This window comes from Propithecus coquereli, unplaced genomic scaffold (assembly GCF_000956105.1).
Source record: "Propithecus coquereli isolate 6110/MARCELLA unplaced genomic scaffold, Pcoq_1.0 Scaffold113, whole genome shotgun sequence".
NCBI lineage: Eukaryota > Metazoa > Chordata > Mammalia > Primates > Indriidae > Propithecus > Propithecus coquereli.
Genome location: NW_012135303.1, coordinates 5,020,090 through 5,046,687, shown reverse-complemented (window position 1 = coordinate 5,046,687; position 26,598 = coordinate 5,020,090). Strand labels below are relative to the sequence as shown.

Here is a 26,598-nt window from a genome sequence, read left to right as displayed (position 1 = left end):
ATCATGCTGGCTACTGTGACTGCACATGTCCTGATCTGGCAGGTCTTTGTCTTTTCTCATTTATTTCCCCTGTGAAATCTGAATGGTGAGTTCAGTGCATGAAGACTTTATGTGAAAAAAATGTAAAATACCTCGTGACAAATTTTAATATTGATTACATGTTAAAACAATGTTTTAAATAAAATATATTATTAAAGTTAATTTCACACTTTTTACCTTTTTTTAAACATGGTTACTAGAAAATTTAAAATTACTTGTGTGGCTCACATTGTAGTTTTATTAGACAGTGTCGTTATAGAACATCTCCTCATTCCAAGGAGATGCGTCCTGTGTGAGCCAAGCCTATGAGCTTTTCGAATGATTAAGTCAACCCTATTGGTATTGAGAAGTAGCAGATGCTCAGTTTCTTAAATCCAGAGGTGTAAAGTGTTTGGGGTAAGATTCAGGATGGGAGAGACAGATTCTGAGGTGCTACAGCCAGGAGTCATGCCTACCATGTGCACAGGGTGGAAAGCACTCTTCAAGCACATTGGTCCAACGGGCCTACCCAGTCTCCATCAGGAGTGGGAAGCAGGAATTCTTTTGGTGTGGCAGAGGGAGGATTTAAGATAGAAAGAGCGAGAGAAGGGAAAGTAGAGTCATTCCCTGGACACCTCCTACTTGTGAGGCACCAGGTAAAACACTGAGACCCAGGTCTCCGAGGTCCCCTTTCCTGCCACTGTGCCTTCCCAGTTAGCTAAGTCCCTGCTCTCCCACCATCCAGCTCTAGGATCCTGAGCAAGTTAATGAACCCATGAGTCTTGAGTCTCAATAACATGCACATCATACAATCATCGTACATCAGACAAAACAATGTGCCAAAAAACTAAGTGCTCTGCAGAAATTAGCTGTGCCTTAAGACACTGAGGGCAGCTATCTGTGGATCAGTTGGCCCAAAAGGGCATATGGGCTGCCAGAAAGACCTGTAAGATAGTGCCCTAGGAAATATGCAGAGCTTTATGTGTTCACGGTGGAGAAGCCAACCCCTGATAGGAAACCAGAGCTTATTGAGTTGGAGCAGCAGGGAGAAACTCTCGTGGAGGAAGTGATGGGAAGATAGCATGACTATCGAGAGAAAAGTCCAGTAGGATTTGATTCCAGTGAAGTCTGATAGGCAGTGTGACTCCGTGTCTTCTCCAGTGGTGGTCTGCATGCTGTATACTGTTGAACTCTTTGGTTCTGAGAAGAACTTGCCTTCTGGGTTTCAGCTTGGACAGCTGTTTGTATTTGCTTTATACAGTAGGCATTTGTATAAGATTTTATTCAGGGCAGAGGTTCTTAAGCTAAAAATAAAAGTTGGAAAGTCATACATCTACAGAAAATGGCCTGAAAGGAGTAGTGACCACCCTGGTGTGGTTATTTCTTCCGTGTTTGCATGACTTGGGACCAGTTTTGACCCTCTGCGAAGGGAATATAGCTCCCTTTCATCTGAACCTTAGTGACTCACCATCGGACTGACCAGGCAGTTTACCCAGCTAGCCCTAACACAGCCTCATTCCTGAGTAACCAAGTTTTCATTTGTGCACCGGGCTCCTATATTCTCAAGTCTTGACTTTGAGTTCGTGTGTAGGAATCCCAGATCATTTTGGGTAAGGGTCCTGCCTTGTCTCTCTAAGCCTTCTTGGGACAATAATGTCATTTCTGAGCCATAGGGTTGGGTCACTGCTACTCCCTTCTAGACATCTTCAATACTGACACCTATCAGCAATGGTCAGGAAACTAAATAGATACTTGTGGAATTGAATGACTGGCCTGGATACTGGCTGTTCCCTGGTTCCAGACCCCTGACACCAAACATTGTTTATTAATTGGCTGCCTCACTGGTCTCTGGGTCCCATTTGTACCATATGTTCAACTTGGAAGGAGAAAGGGGAAGGCAACTCTAGGGCTGATTTTCTTAAATTATGACACATCTGTGTCTTTGTCTCCACTGGGAGGGTCGGTCTTATGTATGGATTGGAAAGGTGGCTGCCTTTGTGGTGTGATTTCAGAATCCACACTATTGCAAAGGGCACTTCAAATATCAACACTTTCTCTTTCTTGCTTTCTAATATGTAAAAGTGTACATCATAAAAACTCTATTCTCCTAAGACCAGGATGGTTTAGAAGAAAAAGACGACAAGCTTTGGTACTTGAAAGACCTGATTTTGACTCATGCAATTGCTGTCTATATGAATTTGAGCAAGTTATTTAATCTTCCTGAACCTCAGTTTTCTCATGTATGAAGTGAAATTAATAATACCACTGTTTTGTTATGACTAAATAAGATAAAATATAAAATTCCCAGCACCAGGACCTAAAATGCAAATGCCATGGAAGGGGTAATTTAAATTTATTAGACCTATACTCCTTAGGTTGAATAATTTTATAGACCCTTTCCTGAGACTGATAAGGAAGAAGATATGAAATCTGGGTCAAGGGGCCCAGATTTTACCCAGCCAAGGGTGAAAAAGGACCAGAAGGAAGTTGCCTTCACATTTTGCTTAAGTCCAGTCCTGCCTAATGGTTTGCATTTGTGAAAATACTCATTTGAGATTATGGATACAACATGGAGCCATGGAAAACAGGCATGTTTACATCCTCTGCCACAATAGCATAACAATTAACAAAGCAGGTTTTTGAATCCCTGAATAGTCAGGTGGACTGCCATCAAAATAAACTTTTATTTCTATTCTTTGCTGATAAATTACAGATAAAGAAAGCCACTAAAATACCCTGAAAAGGAAGATTCATACACAAATTAGACACCAGGGACAGATTTTTCACACTTATTTTGTTGGAGCCATTCTTTCCTTAACTGTGAGTGTTTGGGAAGTTCTTTTGTTGTAGCTTTTGTTGCTTACAACAAGAGGGAAGAAGCTTTAGCATTCTAAGGAAAGAATGATTTTGATTGGAGGCAATGTTGTTCTCAGTGTGGGCTGACTTTCATATATTATAATGATAGCTAATACATAACCGAGAAAACCCATTTTTTGAAGTGCCGTAAACAGCAGTGAAGCAGTGTGATCTGACATACTGCCACTTCTGATCGACAAATGTTTATTGTAGGAATGTGGGCAGTCCTATAATTTTTAAAGGGGAAAATGGAAGATATCATGCTGGCTACTGTGACTGCACATGTCCTGATCTGGCAGGTCTTTGTCTTTTCTCATTTATTTCCCCTGTGAAATCTGAATGGTGAGTTCAGTGCATGCATGGGGCTTCCAGTGACTTCCTCGGCTGTTGAAGCAATTGGTCACCCCACTGTAATACCATAGTCTTGATTGAGTGTCATGTCAAAATCATGGACACTCAAGGAGAAAATGTAAATCTACTGCCTCAAAAATTAAAAATAAAGCCATTTAGAAATGTTACTTAGTGCTGGCTTGTGGCACTGAATATACAAACTCATTTATTGTTCTGGTCGTCCCTGAGCAAGAACTGTCTCAGCTGCGGTGGATGAGATCAACTAAGGTTTCCATGGCAACAGTAATTTATAATTTCCAAACTTTTGTAGAATTTCACCTTCTGGACTCTTCTGGGTTGCATTTAAATTTTCAGTTTTTTTCTCATTTATTAAGGTGAGGCATATTGCGATATTGCTTACAATAAATGTGCTAGGAGTATTTTGTTGAGTTACTGAGAAGAAATTAAAAGCGTCTGCAGTACTCCTAGGTCTTTCTTTTTTTCTTTCTTGAGACAGTCTCACTCTGTCACCCTGGTTAGAGTACCGTGGCATCAGCCTAGCTCACAGCAACTTTAAAACTTCTGGGCTCAAGCGATTCTCCTGCCTCAGCTTCTGGAGTAGCTGGGACTACAGGTGTTTGCCACCATGCCCAGCTAATTTTTCTAGTTTTTGTAGAGACGAGGGTCTCACTCTTGCTCAGGCTGGTCTCGAACTCCTGAGCTCAAGTGATCCTCCTGCCTTAGCCTCCCAGAGTGCTAGGATTAGGCATGAGCCACAGCGCCCAGCCAATCCTCCTAGATCTTAATTAAGCCCCTTTAGATTTGGACTTTGTCTGACTTGTGGTTGGACCAATACTCATTATTAAGCACAAGTGAACAAAAATATTTTTAGAACCATTTCCTCATGGTGCCCTGAAATCTCCCTCCCCGCAGCTTCCCTATTGGTCTTCCATCCACCCTTTGGAATGCCACAGAAATAAACGCCCACCTTCTGTGTGATAGCTCTTCAAATATAGCAATTGTATCTCCTCGAAGTTGTCTCCTTTCAGGGTCATGTGGTCCTAGTTCTCTTAACTGATCTTTCTCATCCTGTTAACACTTCTCTGGGCACCCACCGCTCTGCCCATGCCCTCCTGGAGATGAGATGAGGCATCTTGAATGCAACACCTGCTCCTGAGTGCTCTGAACAGTAGAAAACACAGGGCTGCTATTAACTCCCTTCATCAGGGCACCCTTGTTTTATTAATCTAGTCAAATACTTTGTTGGCCTTCTTTGTAAATCAGGAGCAGCACATTACTAGTTCATATACAAACTCAAATAAAACTTCCAACTCTTTTTTCTTAACAATTGCTACAAAGCCACATCTCCCTTGCTCACTACTTGAGCAGTTTCATGTGTGCCTATTTAGAGGACTTTACATTGATCCCTGTTAAATTTTCTCTTTTTGTCAAATTATTTTTCCTCTTTATCAAGACAGTTTTGAATTCTAATTTTCTAATTCAGTTTATTAGTGATACCTTTTCACTTATTTATCAATTGCGTATTTGAATATGGTACTTTCTCTGTCTTTGATAAAAATATTGACTAAGACAGGCCAAAGATAGAGCCCTGTGACTTTCCGCAAGAGACTTCTTGACATCAGTATATGAATTTTGTTAGTTTTTTTTGTTTTTTAAACTAGTTTGATAATCTGTCACCTATAGTCTGGGAAAGACTTGGTCAAATGCCTTAGTAATGCAGTCATTGTTGGCCCGCTTACTGTCACTCATAGAACCCCTATCATGAAGAACAAGATTCATTTGGAGTAACTTTTAGATTGCAGTAATTTTTCTCTGAAAAATTTACCGAAAATCCTATCTAAATAAACTTATTTTTAATTTCTCTTAAAAGAAAAAAGTAATTTTGTAAAATAAAATCTCACCTATCATTTGAATTCATATGCACTTGTCTGGTTGAAAGGAATAGCTATTTAGTACATCATTCAGTTCTCTTTATGGAATCATTGCTCTTAAAACGAATTGGTAGGGTGACAGGAAATTACTCTTTAGGTGTCACTCCAACACATCGTTATATTCACGCCTCCTGGGTAGACACTCCTCAGGCTGAGGCATGTCCAAACAGTGTGCTGGCGCCTACGTAAATGGCTCCACGACAGTATCACTAACATGACCATGACAGAGAATGCACTGATGGCATTATGTCACTAATGGATGTGTTTTCTCTGAGCAGAAAATTCCGTATTATTTTAAAAGAGGTTTTTTGTTTTTTTCCCCTCACACAAATTTTTTGACTTTTTATATTAATGTCAAATATCTGTCAAATAACACATACAATGCTTTCTGTACTATATTTTGTTGTGTTCATGTACAAAATAGTTTTTTTAAACATGTCCTTTGCCTTGGACTAAATAGAAAAAAAAATTACTTAAAAGAATAGTTGTCCTGATAAACCCAACTCTATAATAAGTCAAGGAATAAACTATTGCTTCATGAAAATACTAGTATTTATGCAGTAATTTATATTTTTCAAAGTGTACACACATTTTCCTTTGTGAAAAAAATTTTCTTATTGTAGTAACAATGCATACTCATTGAATTTGGAAAACACTGAAATGGATAAAAAATAAAAGCTAAAATTTCACTACCCAGAGATTGTCACTGTTAGCATTTGATATGTTTTCCTCCCAGGTGTACATTTTTGTGTGATTGTAAGTGTATGTACATGCATATATTTGTGTGTTTTAAAGTAGCCTCAAGGGAGACATGGGAAATTTGTACTGAAGAATCAGTGTGACCTAGTAGTTAAAAGTGCTTTGGAAACAGACACTTTGGGATTCAAGTCCTGGCTATACTACTTACGTAGTGACTGTAAATTGCTTAAACTCTCAAAACCTCAATTCCTACTTCTATAAAATAGGGATAATAGTAGCATGCACCTAATAAGTTTATTGCAAGAAGTAATGAGATAATGCATATAAATTATGTAGCGTGGTTCTTGGCCTATAGCATGTGCTCAGTAAATGTGAACTATTATTATTATTATACAAGTTTTCTTTTCTACTTTTTTCACTTAAATTCTAGGGCAAATTTTTCCTGGTTATAAAATATTATTTGAAAAATATTTGGAATGATTGCATAAATTTCAATATATGAATATACCTTAATATTGGCATTTATTTATGATTAAACCATTTCCAATTCTTTCCTGTCATAAAGAGCATCCCAGCTAATATCCTTTACATTATTTTTCCTGCATAGAGAACAGATTCAGAATGAATTACTAATAGCATTTTATGGAGAGACAGAAAAAAAAACTAACAATTCTTCAGTGTCTATTAATGTGCCAGGTTATATGCTAGGTTCTTTACAGCAAAATTCTCATTTAACTTTCGCAGCCCCTTTGAGGTAAGTCTGTTCCCCCCATTTTTCAGATAAGACAGCTCTGAGGGGAGGAAAGTAGTTCGCTCAAGGTCATAGAGATAGTGGTCGTAGAGATGGTATTCGAAGCCAGTCGTCTGATTTCAAAGCTTAAGCTTTTTCCATTCTGGCATGGAGTTCATCCCTATCTTTTTGAGGCTGGCAGAATGAATAGTTACCATTGTGCTTTCTACAAAATGTCACTTGGTGCCAGGTAAAAGAACATTTGGCTGGAACACTTGGCTTAGTATAGTACCTCTTGCGTGTATATGTTCTTATAAATTTTGGAACCAAGCCTTATTAAAATAAGGTGTTAACTAACACATTGATATGATTATTTGATGAAAAGAAGCCTCAGGGAAGAAAATACTTATTTAGTCAAAAATATGAAACTCTTTATTTAAGTTGTATGGGCTAGGCTAGAATTACTTATCTCCCAAGGAATCGGAGTATTTCACATACATCAGTTTAGGAATTAAGCAACAATAACACCCTAAGTAAACTGATGCTGTCAAAGGAATTGTACATTTCATTATTTGTATATTAGGAGACGCATGGAAACAAATCTTTAGCCTCAGCTGTAAGATGATACATCAGCAAAGAGCTGTAATAATTAGTATAGGTATAAGTATAAGGGAGACATAAAATATACAGGAATAAACCCCTAAAGAATTATTTGGTGCACTGACAGGTTGTCTTTAAAAAGTCAGCCATTTGGAACATTTCTCTTGGCAGCTCTGAAGTCTGACTTACAGGGTGTAGTGTGGCAGCCAATTTTGTAGGAAAAATGCATAATTAATGTGAAGATCAAGGTACAGGTATTGCCAGTCAGTACCTAACACACAGTTTCTTAGAACAAAGGAACAATTGAAGTTGTCTTTTAATAGGGTAATCCTGGTTTGTCATTTTATAGGTTTCAAGTCTTAGTAAAAATGGAAAAAAATAGTAGTAATATTTCACATCCAAAAGGTACTTTGTTGCAGAGTTTATAACTAGCTATTGTCTGGTAAAGAAAGCTGTCTTTGGTTTTTGAATTCTTGAATTTTTGTAGTCCTTGAGTTTGCACATTTTTGTCTTAGGATTGTTTCACTTTTCTTTTAGTCATTTTAGATCTTACAAGGGAGAAACAGTGTTAGTCATGGCCCAATAGCTAAAAAGGTTTTAGATCTTGACAGAACATGGTGACCAACTTGACTAGTTGATAACTGTTTCCCCCATGGTGGTTTTGCAGGTGGGAAGGGCCCAGTAATTAAATTTGAGCTCTGTACACAACTAGTGAGTAGTTAGAAGTGTGAACAGAGAATTAGACATAGGATCTACAGATAGGATTCAAGACGTGGCTTCATTGCATACCCCTGGCAAAGAGCTTTACTGTCTTCCGAGCCATAGCTCCTTGAGCTCTCAAATGGAGATAGTGACTACTACATAGACAAAGGCCATTTGGATGATCAGATGTATTAAGCAAGCCATCTGGCTAACTCTAAAATTGTTTCATGATTCGTTTCTACGTTATTAATTAATGACCACAGGTCATCCCACTCTAAGAGGAGCCAATTTATCATTTAAAATATTTTCCAATGAAGAATGTGAATATTTATAAAATATACCACTCCTTGAGCTAACCTCACCAACCCTTTTAACTCTTTGCTTATACTTTATCCAATAATAATGGACAGGCCCTTTCTCTGCCCTGGAACCCCCTGGTGCCTAGCTCAGAGTCTCTCAAAGCCTAGAGGCTCACTCCTAGGGCATAGTCCTCTGATGGGGAAGGGGGGTGCCTTTGGCTTCAATAGGTGGTTCCTTTGAAAACAATAAAGGGCTTTATAGAAATAGACATTTAGGTCTATTATGTCATTCCAAGATAGAAGCAAAACTGGTATATTTGATGCATATTTTAGCTTTTGATTAAAAAAGGCTCAAAGAAAAAGACTATAAGGTAGAAAAAAATATAACAAGATTGCATTATAGAAAATTATAGGAGACTCTTTGATCATTAAAGTAATCATACTGCTGGAGGGGAAAAAGAAAGGGAATGAGAAGTTAGGAGCTTTGGGGCAGGTAGTTTCCATGCAGGCTTTTAGGAAGTCTCTCTTGGGTCTTCCCCCAGCCTGGTTATGTAGTTAAGGGCTCAGAAACTGCTTCCCGTCTGGCTGCAAGAGTAAATCCCAACCCTGGGGTGCACTTATTCCCTTTCCCTGGGCTGCCATGGGCTAACCTTCCTGGCTGTTACTGCTTCCCGGACAGTCATAGTGAATGGCCCTTTGAGTCCTTTGGGAGGATGGGATTTGCTCACTGGCCACCTTTGCTTGGGCTGTACTGTAGGACCTTGAAGGTGTTTCAGGCAACTAATGATTGAAATGTCTCTGTGGAGTTCTCCAGGGGTGGGAATGTGTGAGCTAAGTGCTGGACATTTTAGACAAGCCTCTGTGACTGCTTAGCAGCAGAGAGCCAACCAGCTGGTCCCAGGATTCCCTGAGCATGCTAGGTGCTAAGGGCTAACCCTGCTTGCTATTTTCATTTTGAGTCAATTTCTAAATTTTATATTCTGAATTTTCCTCCTCTGCTTTGGTACCAGAGCACTCATTTAGCTCATTTCCTGAGTGTCTACTCTGCACTAGGCACTGTGAGAGGAACAAAGAGGAATGAGACATCGAAAAGGAAAGAACATGTAAACCTTAGGTAAAAAGCGAGATGTGTTTCCAGAGTTGAGAGAAGGGAGAGCTTAAGTAGCAATGGTTTTTTTCCTGCTCTATTTTCTACAATAAATTGCACTACATAAAAATCTATACTAATATTCATTTATGTAGCAAATCCCGTTATAATGAAAATCCCTATTATCTGTGACGTGGGCAAGCATCAGTTGAACACAGTTCCAATACAGCAGAAGACTTGGGACTGTCCCTTGAAGTGAGCTGAAATGGGATTTGACCTATATATCAAGCTTTTCATGGTTTTGATATTTTTCATTTCCACGTGTCAACAAATACCTGACTTGATATTAAAGCCAGTTAAATCAATATTTCTTGCTGTAGTCAAGGTGCCGCAACATATATCCAAGGGCAACATATCCCCAACAGCCATATTTTGTTGAGTACATATATTTTTATCATAAACCTAACTGATTGAACTACCTTCAGATGAATAGGATGAAAATATCAACATAGCTGCCATAAAAAAGAGAAAAGCCAGAGAATCTATAATCTTGTCCCTTACCCCTCATTTAAGCAATTCCATAATTTATTTTGCTTGCTTTAATCATAAGGAATGGCAACATGGAAGAGAGCTTGATTGTGATAGCTGTGGTTTCTTTCTCTATCCCTAAATAGGTCTGCTTTAATCCTTCTCTCAGCTCCTGTCCCAACCAGAGGGTTTCTGAGCAGGTCCCAGGAACTAAAGTGGCAGGTATAAGTAAACCCAAGAATCTAATAATCTAATAATTGTAATAGAACGGAGAATGGGGTAGAAGCCCATTTCTACTTATACTTTTTCTGGACTTTTAACTGTTAGAAGATTTCCAGAAGTTACCTGTTACAAACTTATAGTATTTATGTAAACAAATGAACAAACTGAAGCATCAGTTTATAAACACCAACAAAATTTACTGTTTGTTATCAGAAAAGCCTAATTTATCATCCCTGTGTTCTTTGACTAGATGAGTGACTACCATTTATTGGGCTCCTACTCTATGCTAAGCACTTAAAATATCTCACCCCTAATAGGCAAAATGGTGCTTCAATCCATGTGTTATTATCCCATTTTATAGATAAAGAAATGTGAGACTTGAGCTGCTGAGTAACTTATCAAAGGGCACTGAGGTAGAAAGGATACAGTCTGGGATTTGAACCCTTCTGAACACTTGTCTGATTCTAAAGCCTTTTCACTTTTTAGTATTTTAGGCTGTTTTCCATATCATGACATTGAAGAAAAATTTTTTTCAAATGATTAAAGTAACACACTCATTATAGAAAGTTTAGAAAGTAGAGAAAATTATAAAAAAGAAGAAGAAAATCACCCATGATCCTTTACCCCAGGGATAATCACTACTGAAATTTCAATTGTTTTCTTTCCAGGCTTAAGAAAACTATAATTTGTATATCCAAATAAGCATAGCACCTCAAAGTTGTCATCATTGACGTTTCTGCACATACTCTGGCAATGTTGCCATTGCATAAGACATTTTTGGAATCCCTTTCAGAGGCAATTTAGGAACCAGATTTTCTATAGACTCTCATGCACAGAGTACTTTGGTAGAAACATGGCAAAGACAGTATATCCGTTACCTGAAAACCTATCAAAATAATGCATGGTATGTTTGACCATTTTGTGCCTTTTAAAATCATATGCTGTAAATCATTCTGCAAAAGATATCATCATTGCCCTTTCTAAGAACCATAAACATCTTGTGTTGATTTCTATTGTATTGGGGGATGGAATTTACCAAAATGCTGCTTCTTCCTATGTCAAAGATTGATGAATATTTTGGGGCATGTCTAAAAGTCTTTATTAAAAATTAAATCCATGAATGTTTAATATCTCATTTGACAACTCATGTTATGTATTACTTTGTCAGCCTAACAGTGTTTGCCTTTTGTGGTGCATAAAGAAAATCAGAAAATTGTTTTTGTCAAAAGTTTGAAAAGCATATTTTAAAATCAATTCCTTTGTGATGGAAGTGTTACATTCACTAAATTATTACCCTCCGAGGAGTTTTTGTGAAAGCAAACATATCAAAGTGTGATCTTTAAATAAATTCCACGGCATCTTGTGTAGAAGTAAATGTTTTCCATAGAAGTAGGCACATGCACACTCACTCACACACATACACACACAGAAAGAGAAGGAAAGCTTGCTATCAATTGAAAGTATGGCATTGGTATCCTGTATATCAAGAAATTCAAGTAGTTCTGTTACCAGCTGAGTTCTCGTTTCTTCATACGCTATTAGCTTTTAGAAAACCAAGCTAACTTCCAACGCAAGCATCCCATAGTTGTCTGGTTTCTGCCTTATTTTTCACATTCTTATCCTCCCCATCAGCTTAGCATGACACCCTGCCCCTTCCCAGGCTGTGGGCCCCTGGGACACAGGGACCCTGGATTTTGCATTGGTGCAGACTGGGGCAGACCAAGCATGTGTAGCTGTCCTCAAGGCTGCATTCTTCCCTTGTGTCCTGATTGCCAAGATTTCATGTGATGAGAATTTGTCCTGCTTTACAGAGCTAATTACAAAGTGCAGGCTGTGCCGTGTGTTGAGATCCTTGGCAGTAGTCACGGTTGCCTCACTTTGTGTTCAGGCGATGTTCGTTAGGTGAATTAGCGGTTATAGTATACTCTCTCAAAAGTGGACTGTTGGGAGAAAAAGTTAGTCTGAAAGAAAGTCAGAGTTATAGATTAGAATCTCAGGGCTTAAGAGCCACTAGGTCAATCCTCTCATTTAAAGATGAAACCCAGAGAGGTCAGCTGACTTGGAGAAGGTCACCCAGAGAGCTGGTGGCAGAGCCAGGCACAGCACCCCATTCCCTGAGGCCCTGCCCTGTTCTTTCCAGCACATCCCCTGTTACTATTCTCCAGTCTTTCCATGGAGGTCGATCTTCTGACTCTGTGGGGTCAGTGACCAGAGCATTTGAATTCTCACACGGTGCTCCACAGAGCTTTGGAGACAGGGATTCTTAAGACACACTCGAAGTGGTGGGTGAGTGAATGAGTGAGGGAGTGGTCGGTTGACTGATGACCTTGGCACCCATCTCTCTGCCTAGGTGGCTCCTGGCCGAATGGTGAGTTCTGTGGGGTTGTGTGTACAATTATAGGCTATTTCTTGGAGAGGAGACTATCATAACAATAATAAGAACCATAGCTAACATTTATTTTTAATAGATTGGACAGGATATCATTGTGGTGAACAGTCCAGGCTGTAGGGCTAGAGTGCCAGAGTTAGAATCCAAGCTCCGCCACCTACCCTGGTATATTTTCATGAGACAGGTAATTTGACCTCTCTGTGCCTCATTTTCTGAAATCTGTAAATGCCAGTGATACCATTCCCTACCTCAGAGTGTTGAAGGAGTTAGCCTGTGTGAAGCCCTAGAACAATGCTAGGCACTTTCTAAGCAAGGAATAAATGTTAGCTATTGTTGTTATTAAAATATCACTATTATATCCTAGGCAGTGTGCTAAGTGCCTTGCACATACTATGTACCATGTAGTCAACAACTTTGTGAGGAAAGTACTATTATTATCCTCATTTTACAGTTGAGTAAAGTGAGGCACAGAGAGGTTACTCCACCTGCTCAAGGTCACATTGCCATTAAGCCGTGGGTGAGGCCTAGCTCCCTGTCTATCTGACTCCAGACCCTGTGCTTGGGTGCAGACGTGATGGGAAATGGCTGGTGTGGATGCCCATGTGAGACCTGCCTGACCTCCCAAATTTCCTTTCTTTCCTAGAGCACTCCAGAGCCGAGGCTGCTGCTAGGAGCATCTCCGTGGATTCCCAGGTAAGTAGAGATGATTCTTCCTTCTCTGTGGCCTGCTCCTGCCCGTATGGCCAGCTGTGCCTGCACCTGCAGCCGACTCCTGGGGGGCCCGTCACAGCCTTTGGGTTCAGCTGCCTCTCAGGGTGTCAGCACCAGAGTTCTCTTTTATAGTGTGTAGACTGAGGTTACTCCTCACAGGGCAGTGGGGTCCGGTGGGCCTGAGGACTCCTCCCCCACCCACATCCCCTACATCGACATTTCTGTGGATATCTTTAGAGTAGTTTCATGGAGGTCAAATACTTAGAAGTACCAAAAAAAAAAAAAAAAAAAAAGACATTCCTGTGTTTTAGAAAAGAATTATAGTTAAGAGTGGTGGGCTGTAAAGCCAGACTGCCTGGCTTTCCTACCTGGCAATGATAGCCATTTTTGAGATTTTTGTCTTTCCTGTTGAAGAATGTGCTTCCCTGACTCTAGAACTGTGGTCCCCAACCCCTGGGTGGTGGGCCAGTACCAGTCTGTGGTCTGTTAGGAACTGGGCTGCACAGCAGGAAGTGAGCGGGGGGTTGGGGAGGGAAGCTTCATCTGTATTTACCGCCGCTCCCCATCGCTCACATCACTGCCTAGGCTTCACCTCCTGTCAGATCAGCAGTGGCATTGGAGCCTCACAGGAGCGCAAACCCTGCTGTAAACTGCGCATGCGAGGGATCTAGGTTGCGTACTCCATGTGAGAATCTAATGCCTGACGATCTGAGGTGGAGCTGAGGGGGTGATGCAGCGCTGGGGAGCAGCTGCAAATACAGATTATCATTAGCAGAGACCTTTGACCGCACAGATCAATTGCTTGCAGACTTATATCAAAATCCTATCAGTGAGTGGCAAGTGACAATGTAATAATAATAGAAATAAAGTGCACAATAAATATAATGCACTTGAATCATCCCAAAACCTTCCCCATCCCATCCGTGGAAAAAATGATCTTCCATAACAATTGGTCCTTGGTACCAAAAAGGTTGGGGACCGCTGCTCTGGAAGTCTGACGTGGAATAGGCAGTGCTCAGTCAGCACTGAGGGGAGCGGAAGGACACAGGCTTCCGAGGCAGGCAGCCTGGCCTGCGTCCTGCTTCTGCTGCCCAGTAACGATGCCGGCGTCACATGTGGCTTACTGCTCTGAGCCTCTGTTTCCCTCTCTCTAAGATGTGGATAATTATACCCATCTTGCACAGTTGTTAAGATGTTTCAAGCTCACGTATGTAAAGTTAACCTGCACAACACTGACATTCAGTAAAATGGTAACTTATTGTCATCAGTTATTGGTATTTGAATGGATATGTTGAAAGCATCTGCTAGACAGAGCACATGTTGTTGTTTTAGGTTCATACTTTCCCGGAAATATTCTTATTTTTCCCTCCAGCAGTCTTGTTTAAATTAATTTACTTAACAAGCTGTATATTCCTTGTGAAAACATCATCCTTGGTTCAGACCCTGTCAAATGATCATAAATTCCAAATTGAGGTAGTCTAAATTAATGAGGTCTTATGGCCTCCTGGATATTTCTATTAATGTTAATCCAACTTGATTCTTTCTCCATAAACCCAAACCTTCAGTGGTCAAGTGACTGCTGTAACTTTTTAAAGAGCCATTAACATTGGGGGGAGTTGGTTGTTTTCCATGAATGGAACAGACTATTTTACTTCTTTATATCTGAATCACAATAGAAAACACTTTCCTTATAGTTGTTCACAGAGAGTTATTATGGAAACAACTGGTTGATTTTCTCTCTGTTTCTCTGTCTCTCTCTGTTTCCAAATACAAATTAGCACGCTCGCATGTGGGTGCATGGGCGCGCGCACACACACTCAGACACACACCGCTTAGGTTTTCTTTTGGTTAGGCAACTGAAGAGTTACTATGTAAATTCTGGCAGCCTCCTACCCATCTGACAAGCAAGGGCACAATCAATTCCTGTTTTCTTGAAATGTACACCAAATAATCAGAAACTCTGATTATTCTGCTGGAAGGCAACAGCTTGATGGAAAGATGTACCAATTGAAAACAATTCTGATCATAGTTTTGTCAGGAGAATGAGCTGCCTCCAGCTGTCTGTCACTAATCATATTAGAGATGGAAAGCAGGAATGTTTCGGCCTGCAAAAGATTAATCGCGTGTTGGGCCGCACGGTGACATTAGACATCCCTTCTGTAACTGGTCTTGCCAGTTGGTAGTAGTCTGAAACATATGCCACATGAGCACACTTAAGGAATTTTCTAATTACAGCTCAAAGGCTTTACTTTTATCTTTTTATGCTTGTACTGCAGACATCACTGATTGAAATGATTTCTCCCTCAGCATAATCCTATTGCCAGCAGTTATGAAAGACTGGGAAGATGGTAAATGAAACCCACAATAACTGAAGAGGTGTCCGAATTCAATTAGGAAGAGGCCTGTCCCATGTGGACACATAAGCCATATAAATCCATTTTAATTGTGAGCTGTGGTACTTATCTGGTCATGTTTATTTTGGATGCAAGTGCCAAAGCTGGATTTAGACCAGAACTCACAGATCTTCGAGTTCTAATGACTAATTTGGGTACATATGAATCCCTTAATTCATTTCTTAATTAGTTCTCCAAGAACTAAAGAGTTGCTTGGTTACAATCATTTTCACAAATTTCTCATAAATCAAAACAAATGTATATAGATTTTTTTCCCTTATGATTCACACATTTTGCCTCATCTTAAAGAATTATTCTTGTTGTTATCAAAATAACAATAACAATGCCAACAGCAACAAAACTAATATTTTTCAAGGTAGTACAGGGAATGTAGACTGAAGCTCCAGGAGGAATGGTTTTGAGTCCCAAATCAACTACGTATAGCCGTGGGACATTGGTCAAATTACTTTCCCTGTTGGTGCCTCAGTTTCTTCTTATAAAATGGGAAGAATGATAGCACCTACCTCATCACACTGTTTTGATGATTAAACAAGCTAACATAAAGTATCGTATATGTGAGCTGATAGGTGCAAAGTACTTGGCACAGTAGTAAGTGTTGTTATGTTTGTTATCAATAAGACAATGGTAAACCGCTGAGCATGTTTCGCTGGTGCCACAGTATTGTGATCTAAGTAATGTCCCATATCTGCATCCATTTGGAGAACACTCATAGTGGGAATGAAAACATTGCAGACTCTGAATTTGGAATTAATCTCTATCCTTTGTACTTGTTCTCCTTAGTTTGGCTACGGAAATAACATTTTTGGCTTGATCAGTGTTAACTTGAAACCCTTTTGGTGCAAAATTGCTTTAAAGTTTAAATGAACGTTTAGTTTTCTCAGTTTATGCAATATTGGCCCTCATTAAGAGGAAAAATGTGATTATAATATATAAAAAGCGTGTGTGTGTGAGAGAGAGAAAGAGAGAGAGTAGGAGAGAGAATAGGGGAGAGAGAAAAAAGATTTGGGGAAATGGGCTTCAATAAATTCATTGGAAATTTTCAAACTATTTTTAACAGAGTAAAATGCATTTATTGTCATGGTTCAGATTTAGTGAATGTCCATTGAAAGATAAATGTAGTAAGTTAATGAACTTTTCTCATGGCTACATAAGAGTTAGTTAATATTAAAATTGATTGCCAAGAGATGCACTGGAATTACTTTTCCTGAGGTTTTTTTTTTAAACTAAGTTAGTTACTCTGTGTGTGTATGTATGTGTGTGTGTATAGTCTTGAAAAATCTATTATATATTCACGTGTATGCAGAGATATGTGAAAAATGTTCTCTATTAATAGTAGAATAGATGAATAAATTGTGATGTAATCATATTTTGGAATACTATATAGCAGTGAAATAATGAACTAGAGCTATACACGGTAACATTGATGTATCCTACAGACATAATGTTCAAAGAAAGAAGATACAAAAGAATACATAGCCATCTTATTACATTTATGTGAAGTCTGAAAACAGACAAAAGTAAACTCTATTGTTAAGGTGTGCATACATAAGTGGCTGAAACTATAAAGAAAGCAAGGAACTTATTACTGAAAGAATTGGGTATCAGGATAGTAGTTACCTCTAAGAGAGGGGAGAGAAAGGACCTGGAGGGCTTCTGGGGGTGCTGGCAATATTGCTGGTAGTGACATGTGCAGTATACGGCCAAACATGAATTTTCTAATCCACTTTTCTGTTTATGAATTATAGTTAATAATTTAAAAAGATAAACACATGAATCAACAGTCTCTTTGGCCTGGGTTGGTTCATCCCTTGTCCTACATAGGTTTAGGCTTAGAGATTTCTGTGATTGTAACTGACTCTAAGAAGTAAACTACTGCCTCACTGAATGGCATAGTGGTCTCCAAATTGGGATGTGCACCCCAGGGAGTTCTTGAGAAGACTCATTTGGGTGGGAAAAGAAATTGATTAGAACTTGCATTTACATTCATTTTGTTGTCATGAAACATTATGATAATTGATGATGACTATATTGACACTGGCACCATCCTGAGGCCACATGTGGGGTGGTCAGTTACCAACTGGAGGACAGGTGAGGTCTCCTGAGGAAAGAGTGGGAGCCCAGCCCAGGGGCTTCATAGTGGCTTTCCCTTGGTTATTTTGTGAAATATATTATGCCGGGTTATCTAGATTTACAAATTCTATATTTTTAGTTTTAACAAACCCTCACCAATGAGCAGACTCTTGAAAGATTCTGCAAAGAATTCTTATAAATTGAAGATAATTTTAATATATCAGTTCTGTCATCCTTCTTTCCTATTTTTATTCATGTTTTATAAGGTATATAATATATTAATTCAATAATATGTGTATATTAATTATAAACAAACAACAAAACATATATTGGGTTCAAAGCACGTATAATGAAAATATCTTGGATACCACTGCTAGATAGTTCAAAAACTACTTGTTGCGAATAGTTAAAATGTGTAGAAGAGTCTGCATACCACAGACAAGTCATCATACCATTAAAGTACCTTAATTTTTTTCTCTTATGACCCTATTAAAGTGTATTTGAATATATTGCAGCCATTTTTAAATAGGCATGTACTGCTGTTCCTCACACCAAATGTATATCCGATACATAGCATTTGTTCTACGCTAGCTCACGCACTTATAATATTTCAAGAATGGAAGTGATTTAAATGTTCATATGTCTGAAAAAAATCAATGAATCTCTTCCAAAACAAGTTAAACATTGCTTTCAGTAATGTCCCTGACAAGTCATAAATAGTTAGTGTATTATTCCCCTTTGGGTCATTCATTATGAGGCTATGAAGAGTGCCGAAATTCCTTGTTTTTCAAGCGCATATACATATGAAATAAACAAATTTTATATTGTTCACACTCAGTGAGATTTTCTTTCTGTAAAAAGAAAATTTCTTTCTTAGAGAATGCATAGTGCTGAAGAAACAGATATGGTAATAACGATCATTATTTTACTTAGCCTCCATTTTCCAAAGTGCTGAGTTATAATGCAATCTATAGTTCATACTTTTTAACCAACTCTCAATATATTATCAACCCAGTGCCTCATATTGGTGATGAGAATGATTTATTATCTGTCATATTTTAAGCACTAACCCATGAAATGTTAAACTTCTATTGGCAGCTGTTGTCCGAGGGTTTGCAGGTATCCTGACTAATGCTTTGAAAGACCAGCATTAGCAATAAATCACAGCATACAAAATTTTTCAGTAAAGTAATGGAGAGGATTTTGCATTCTGGGTCTTCTAAGCTTTGGTATTTGGAAGTTAATTACGTGGGAAATTAAAGTAAAGGGGTAAAACATTCTCAGGCTTTAACCCTTGAACTTGGGGGCCAGCTATAGTCAATAGCAAAAGCATCTTGGTAGCTTTGTTCTTCTAACCCTCAGATTTCTTGGCTATGGGAACTGACAGAGTGCCAAGTATAGGCCTAATTGCATTCCTTGTTACTGAGAAAAAAAAAAATCTCAAAGGAATTTTCCTTTTCTTTCAAAGGGATACCTGAGCATTAACATTTTCTGGGATAGCAAAATTGTTTGTAAGACTTTTGCAAAACTTTCTGAAAAGAGAGCTTGAAGAGGGCCCCGGCAGCCAATTAAGAGGCATGTGTGGCTTACCTAAAGCAGTAAAGAGTTAGGGAAACAAAATCAAAAAAGTGGGAGAGCTCTGGGAGGCCAAGGAGGGTGGATTGCTCAAGGTCAGGAGTTCGAGACCAGCCTGAGCAAGAGAGAGACCCTGTCTCTACTAAAAAATAGAAAGAAATGATCTGGACAACTAAAAATATATAGAGAAAAAAATTAGCCAGGCACGGTGGCGTGTGCCTGTAGTCCCAGCTACCTGGGAGGCTGAGGCAGGAGGATTGCTTCAGCCCAGGAGTCTGAGGTTGCTGTGAGCTAGGCTGACGCCACGGCACTCTAGCCCAGGCAACAGAGCAAGACTCTGTCTCAACAACAACAACAAAAAAACGTGGGAGAGATGTGCCTTTGTCCTCTAAGAGCTTGTTCACTCTCTGATTAGCAATCTGTTGGTCTCTCTTCTTTTTCTTTCTCTATGGTCTGCTCAAAGATTTAGCAAGATATACATGAGATACTCAACTAGCCCCACAATAGACCACCGACTACGTTCTGCTTTGTTCACCGGGATTCTCAGTGCTGTGCCTACTGCCTAGTACATAAGAGATGTTCACGTGGTATTTGTTAACTAAACAAATACATTCAAGTAGATCTTTCTGTGATGTACATATTGGCAGTTAAATTATCTGGTCAGATATACTCTGGACCAGATCATCTCTAATAAAGGAATCAGTAGCTAACTTTAGTAGATTGAGATCTTCCACTACGTGGAGTTTACAATGTAGTAAACTCCATACAATGAAGAAACAGGTAACTGAGTGAATAAACACAATAGTTATAACTAGTGCTAAGGGCACAAAAGACCTAAACAAGGTTAGTTCTGTGATGCGGACTAAGGATTTGGAGACACCACAGCCTGGAACAACCAGAAAACCCAGAGGTATCAAAGGAATTGATACAACCTTCCAGAATGCTTAATTTACTCCGGAAGTTAGCATTTCCAGTGAAAACGTTCATCTTATCATGGCTTTTCTTAATGCACATAGATTTGCAGAATTCTTACCATACCAACAGTATCGGTTTCTACTTTGTAGAATTTTGCTTGTAACACATCAGTTGGTTGGCACCAGCGCCAAGGCCAACATGTAGCTCTCTGCTTCACTTCCCGTCTTCTCCAAGCTGCAACTTCTCTCCCAAAGCCATGCAGCTGTCTCCCAAATGTGCACTGTCAGTCACATAGGAAACCAGATGACCAAAAGAGGGTGGATCGGCACAAGTTTATCATCAAAGCTGAAAGAGAGAAAAAAGAGAACCTCAAAGCGAACGCCCTGCTGACTGTGGGTCAGAAGTGTTATCTTTGTATCTTAAGGACAGAACATTTAATAAAGATTGGGTACAAAGTACACATCACACTTCAGGTGTGCTGAACTATGTTAACCAGAAAACTGTTCCTTAGGGTTTACAACTTCCCCTTGTTCCTAAATTAAAAAATGCTAATGTGAACTGTTGACTTTCACTAACACATGTTATTATTGTATATAGGGCAAAGAGTAAATAAGACACTTGCTTCATGAAATAACAGTTCATTTTAACCCAGCAAGCTGGAAGTAATTTTAGCTTTTTTCTTTTTTTCATGCTTCTTTATGGAAATAGGCCACACTCATTTTTATCCCACCATTCTTCATAACCTTATAGCATGCTTCCTGTTTATGCTTTTAAGAACTGTTTTTAAAGACCCTTAAGGGATATTCTTTAATACATTCCTTTTGAAAATAATTATTCATCTATAGTACCCCTTAGAATGTCTGAGGGTTTGGAAATATAGAAACTTCTTAATGAGATATGTTTAATGGTCTATGCAGAGTATCGAAATGTTTACACCTGGTTTAGTTAGCATAAATTATATTTAATTAGTCATTCTGGAAGAGAAATAGGTATTTTAGAATAAATTCAGTACCTAAAACCCACCATTTGCTTTTTATGTATAATATTCATAGATAAAATTTTATGAATAGTATATATAGATTTAAAAAACATGTTTGTAGTAACATAAAGTCTATTCTTATGGACTTTTAGAAATAATATGAAGAACCTGTCTTGTTGGGCAATGCGAAACATCCATGTAGACCAGAAGATCACTTTAATAAAATTCTTTGTAAACTTTAAAGTGCTATACAAATGAAAAGTAATCATGTTATTGTTATTTTTACATTTGTGACATGCAGAACTTCTGGGCTGAATGGCAGTCCATAACGTTTTGTTTTAATGCTGAGTATGTTCTTGTTTAGAGAGAGATTTCCTTTTTCACATGTAACCCTTGTGTCAGAAGTACCCTGAGTTCTTTAGTTGGTTCTTGCACACTGCACTTGACTCCTGAACCCTCCAGACTACAGTTGTGCCTTCATGTGATGTTTCACATGATGCTTTAGAAGGTGCCATTTCTAGGAAGGAACCTCGACCCATTTCACATCTGCAATCCATAGAAGATGACTAAGAGCCCCACTGTGGACGTCTCCCCAGTCTTTCATGTGCCCTAGAAAAGGACTGAGAAATCACTAGTTCCTGGTCTTGTGTGGTCTCTGTTTTGGTCCTCTGAGAATTCCTCTCCATGACACTCTTCATGCTTGCTAGCTTTGGTATCTTCTTGAGGCTGGTACTTGTTTTGTAGTTATTCTAGCCACCTGCAGTTTTTTCTGCAAATCTCGTGTCCTGGTGGGTCTCTTTGTTCCTCCTTGTTGCCCTAACACCACATTCTCCACACTGCAGCCTCTTTTTTGCCCCCACTGCTACAACAGTCAGAAACAAGGAAATGTGCCCTGGTAATATTTCTCTGCCAATTTTCCACTGCCCTCTTCCCTGGGTAAAGCGCTTCTGAGTCGCCAGCTGCACCTTTGTTCTGCACTCCTTTCAGACAGCTCACGTGGACTGGGTGCAGCGGGAGGCGGGAGGGCTGGGGAGGCACAGCCCTCTCTCCGTGGAGTGCTCCTCCAGAGAAGTGCTGCATTGTCGCCATCAAGGACCTGGCCATGGGAAACAGACTCCCTGACGGTCACCATGGGTTACACGAATATTACTTCCATTTAGCTTGACCTTTCATTGTGCTCTGAAATGATTGAAAATACTTAAATTGTGTACAGTATTTTTCTGGAAACAAAAATAAATGGGATTCTTTTAAGAAGGCACACTTGAACTTTTGCCCTTGCTCCTCCTTTTTGAGTCATTATATCCAATTCAAGGTTTCCTTTTATCATGTATTTTTCTTTTGTGAGAGATAGTTAATTTCTCTACTGATAAAATTATGAATCACAGAAGCAATGTAATTGTTGAAGATAAGGATAGCTCATATGGCCTTAAAATACTTAGCTCTGGGAATTCAGTCTTGCTAACATTTCTTAAGTGCTTACCATGTGCACTTATGTGTCGTTGGCAGACTGACTTCTTAATTCTATAACTGCTTTAATGCATTAACCCAATTCATCCTCACAATAGTCCTATGAGCTGAGTAATATTATCATTTGTCCGTGTTTTACAGAAGTAAACACAGAGGCAGAGAGAGGTTAAGAACATGCCTGCGGTCACAGAATTAACTGTGGGCAGGACCTGGATTTGAACCTGGGCAGTCTGGCTTCCGTGCCCACGTTCTTAGCCACTGAACTAATCGCCTAAATGACTCAGGTGCATCATGTAACCTCTGGGAGCTTAAGTCTTCTTGTCTCTGAAATGGGACTAGTGACACCTAACTTACTAAATTGTGAGGTTCAAATAAAATAATTACTCGAAAGGGCTCAGTAAATTGTAAAGTGCTAAAACATAAGGTTTAAGTCTGGGCAAAATGTTGACATGGTATTTTTTTATTAGTCAGGTGAGTCTTGTTGAGTTTGGCCCTTGCTGCCTGGAGGTACTGCTGGTTCAGATGAAAAATTGTTTTTCTTGAGGTTGTCTTGAAATCACAGAAAACTTCAGGTTTCACAATGAAAATGACCCTTTTCTTTCAAAATGGTGGCATTTGGAAGCAGTGAGAGCATAGGCCAAACTCACTATAATATTTTTAATATGCCAAGTAAGTTCAATATCAGTTTCCCTTTTACTCTAATCTCCCATTAATGTCGCACTTGACACCCTGTCCCTTTTTTCTAAATCCTGTAAAATAAATTTTCTTCCCAGTGTCTATTCAGCACATACCATGGATTTGTCATTAACTGCCCTTTAATGTGCAATACTGGATCTGGGACCTTATCTGTCTCCAGCACGGGCCCCTGAAACAGAAGAGATATTGGGCAAGGTTTAGGCCAATGGAAGAGAGGTGGAAAACAAGTCTAAAGATGAGGATTTAGAAAGTCCACAGACCAAAATAACCGTGCTTCAAAGTGTGGGATGGGAGACCAGAGCCAGAGCTGCAGAGAGGTCTGCTGGGTGATGTAGGCAGAGTAGAAGGACCTGGGAAGGAGGAAGAAGAGGACACTAAGAAGGACAAGCCAAACAGGAGACTGGTTGTTTCCTCAAGGGTGGTTTACCGGAGAGCAAAGCTTTCATCCTCCTCTGATGCTGGGGCTGCCTTCCCTGCTCTGGGGCTCCTCTGTGTTTTAGGGTCTGACACCTTCACTTCTCATTATGCTCTCACAGGCTCTTACAGTCCCATGGGGGGAAGTGGGTAGGTGGGGGAAGTAGATAGCCCAAAGGCTTGACTTTCTGTGATTCTTTGGACTTTTTATGCATCCTAGAAATTGAGTTCTTCCTGGTGTTTTGTGGGACTGGTATCATATACTCAGAGTCACCCTCTTTGGGAGGTCTTCTAAGCAGGTTTTGTGATCATAATGAGTTATGTTTTTCCTCTTTTTTGGATAAGAACAATGTCCTTGCCATTCAATCTCCAAAAATAGCAAGCAGTTATGATGGAAGACTATCCTTATGTTAGGAAAGAAGTTGGCAGTCTCAATGATGTGAAGATATCCGATTTAGAAAACATGTTTAAAAGGAAAAGCTGCTGTAAGTCCTTTTTGGAATTAGGTGGAATATATGTGAATAAATACAAAATTTCAAAGAAAATGTGTAGTCTGACAATATATTCCACTTTCTCTCTTTAGTCTTACAGGTACTTGTTGATTTTGCCTAAACTTCAGATGTAATTTCTATCACTTCATTAAAATGTCAGACTGCAGACTGATTCTTGCATCTAATTGGGAGCATAACATGGGTGAAGATTTCCCAGCTGATGCACGTAATCAGAGCACTACAATAGTGTTGTTAGGGACTAACCATTTAGAATGTCTTTAAGAATATTGGTAAGTGTATAAGAAGAGTACTTAACACAGGGGAGGGAGGAAAGAAATCAAGTCCCAAAGAAAGAACCAAAATGGAATGTATAAATTGGGAGTATCTAGTATAAAATCATCTACTTGATTGAGGTGTCTGGAGTTCACATTCATTAGAATTATAGAGATCAGCACAGCTATCACACTTGACCAATTCACTTGTGCCTGTACAGCTTCTCTTCATGTGGTGCTAAACTGCTCAGAGCATTTGATAGGCAATTCAGGTAAACTAAAGAATATGATTCCCTTTCTATAGGGCAGTTTGGCAATATGTTTGTTTCATTTTTAATCCCTTAAAATATGTTCGCTGTTTTGCCACAAATTTTATTTCTAGGAATTTATACTAAGGAAATCATTAAGGATATGTGCAAAGGTTTTAGCCACAAAGATATTCATTGCAGCATTGTTTATAATAAAGTAAACAGGAAATTACTTAAATATCCAACAACTTTAGATTAGTTAAATGTTATAAATATTCTGTTACAATCACGCAATAAAATATTGCTCAGCCACTGTAGATGATGTTGCAGATAAATATTGATAATAAAAAAAGTTTATGATATATTATTAATTGATAAAATGTTGCAACAAATAGGCACAGTGTGATTACATTTTTGTTAATATATGTATATATATTCTTAGAAAATGACCCACAAATATATTCAGGAGTTTTTAAAGTAGGTCTCTGGGTAGTAATTTATGGGCATTTAAAATGTTTTTCTATTTTATCTATGTCTTTTAATTTTTCTACTCTTAACATATACTGCTTTCATAATAAGAAAGAAACAACAAAGGTTATTTTTAATTGAAAAAAGAAAAATATGTGACTCAAACCATATAAAAGTGACGGACCCTGGATAACTGAGAGACTTCATATGATGCTTTTCAGCTGAATTTATTTGTAAACGTATTTCAGCTGAACACGTGTGCCATGATTTTAAGAACAGTAACTGCTTTTTAGTACACTTGATTTAGCAGAGATTATTAGCTTTCTTCCTAATCTTCCTACTCTGCCCTGCAAAATGAAGGAACTCGACTTATTAGGCCAGCTCTGGGGTTTCTTCCTACTCCCAAATCCCAGGTCTACCCTTTCTAGGTTTACCCAGAGAAATCCCCCACTGCGGAGGGGATTCCCTGTGGGGGATTCCCTGCATTTCTCATATTTATAAGCTGCCAACTGATGAAAATGTATTAATAAGAAGGACTCATATTATTTGTAGTACACTCAAACTCACCCACTCTGAAATAGTATCCTTGATCTTCTGCTCCTTTAAAGAGAGACCTTCAAAAGACCTACTTTTTCTATCACTTGTTGATTACCCTAGTGCTTAGCTTTTTTGGAGAGCTTATGGTGAGTGTTACAGAGCTGAGAGCTGCTTAGTGTTTCAGGGGAACTTTAGCTGTGGGTGGGAGGCAGTTGAAGCAAATTGCAACAAAGAAGTCACTGCCATCAGAAGATAAAGTTCCCACCAGCTGTTAAACCCCGACGACCTCTCAGCCTCTTCCTTTTGTGTCAAGGAGCCCTCTGTCCACATCCCCTGGACCTGGTTCAGCTCAGTGAGGCAAGATGTCATATATTTTTCCTCGTTAATCGCCCTTGGCAGATGTTCTGGTATTACAGCCAATTTCTCCTACCTTTCTACGAAAAATAGAATTTCAGAATGACTTCACAATGAATGTGGAGGTAAATTCCAGTACACATCTGGCAGACTGACTTCCTAATTCTGTAAATTCTGAATGGACGCTAGTGAAAAGATGATTGCTCCATGAGTTACGAAACCCATATTTTGGTCGTGGCTCTGCCACAAACTTGTTGGGGAACATTAGCAAGATGACCTAGTCTTTTTAGGTCCAAGTTTTTCTCAGTAAAGTGCAGGAGTTGAATTTGGTAGTTTTCAAAAGCTTCCTCCCGGTTCTGAACTTGTACGATGATGATCCACACAGATCGTTTATTGTGGCCTCCATAACTCAAGGCCGAAGGCAGAGCATCCGTTAACAATCCATTCCCCTGACTCCCCTGCCACTTCTCTCTCTTGGTCCAATAAACCATTGTTTTCTTGTTTATTGTCCTCTTCTCATGCCACACTAAATAATTTCGGAGAGAACCTCATTTTGGCATTCTCTATATCCTCTC

The 26,598-nt window shown here is 39.1% G+C and overlaps 1 protein-coding gene across 3 annotated transcripts in view; it reads left to right on the top strand.

Moving 5' to 3' along the window:
* SPATS2L (spermatogenesis associated, serine-rich 2-like) overlaps nt 1–26,598 on the top strand; it is a 167,209-nt gene that overhangs the window by 8,825 nt on the left and 131,786 nt on the right. For all 3 annotated transcript variants that reach the window (XM_012655407.1, XM_012655422.1, XM_012655439.1), the window contains exon 2: nt 13,056–13,105. The gene's annotated coding sequence lies outside the window, so the exon portion shown is untranslated. The remainder of the gene's footprint in view (nt 1–13,055; nt 13,106–26,598) is intronic.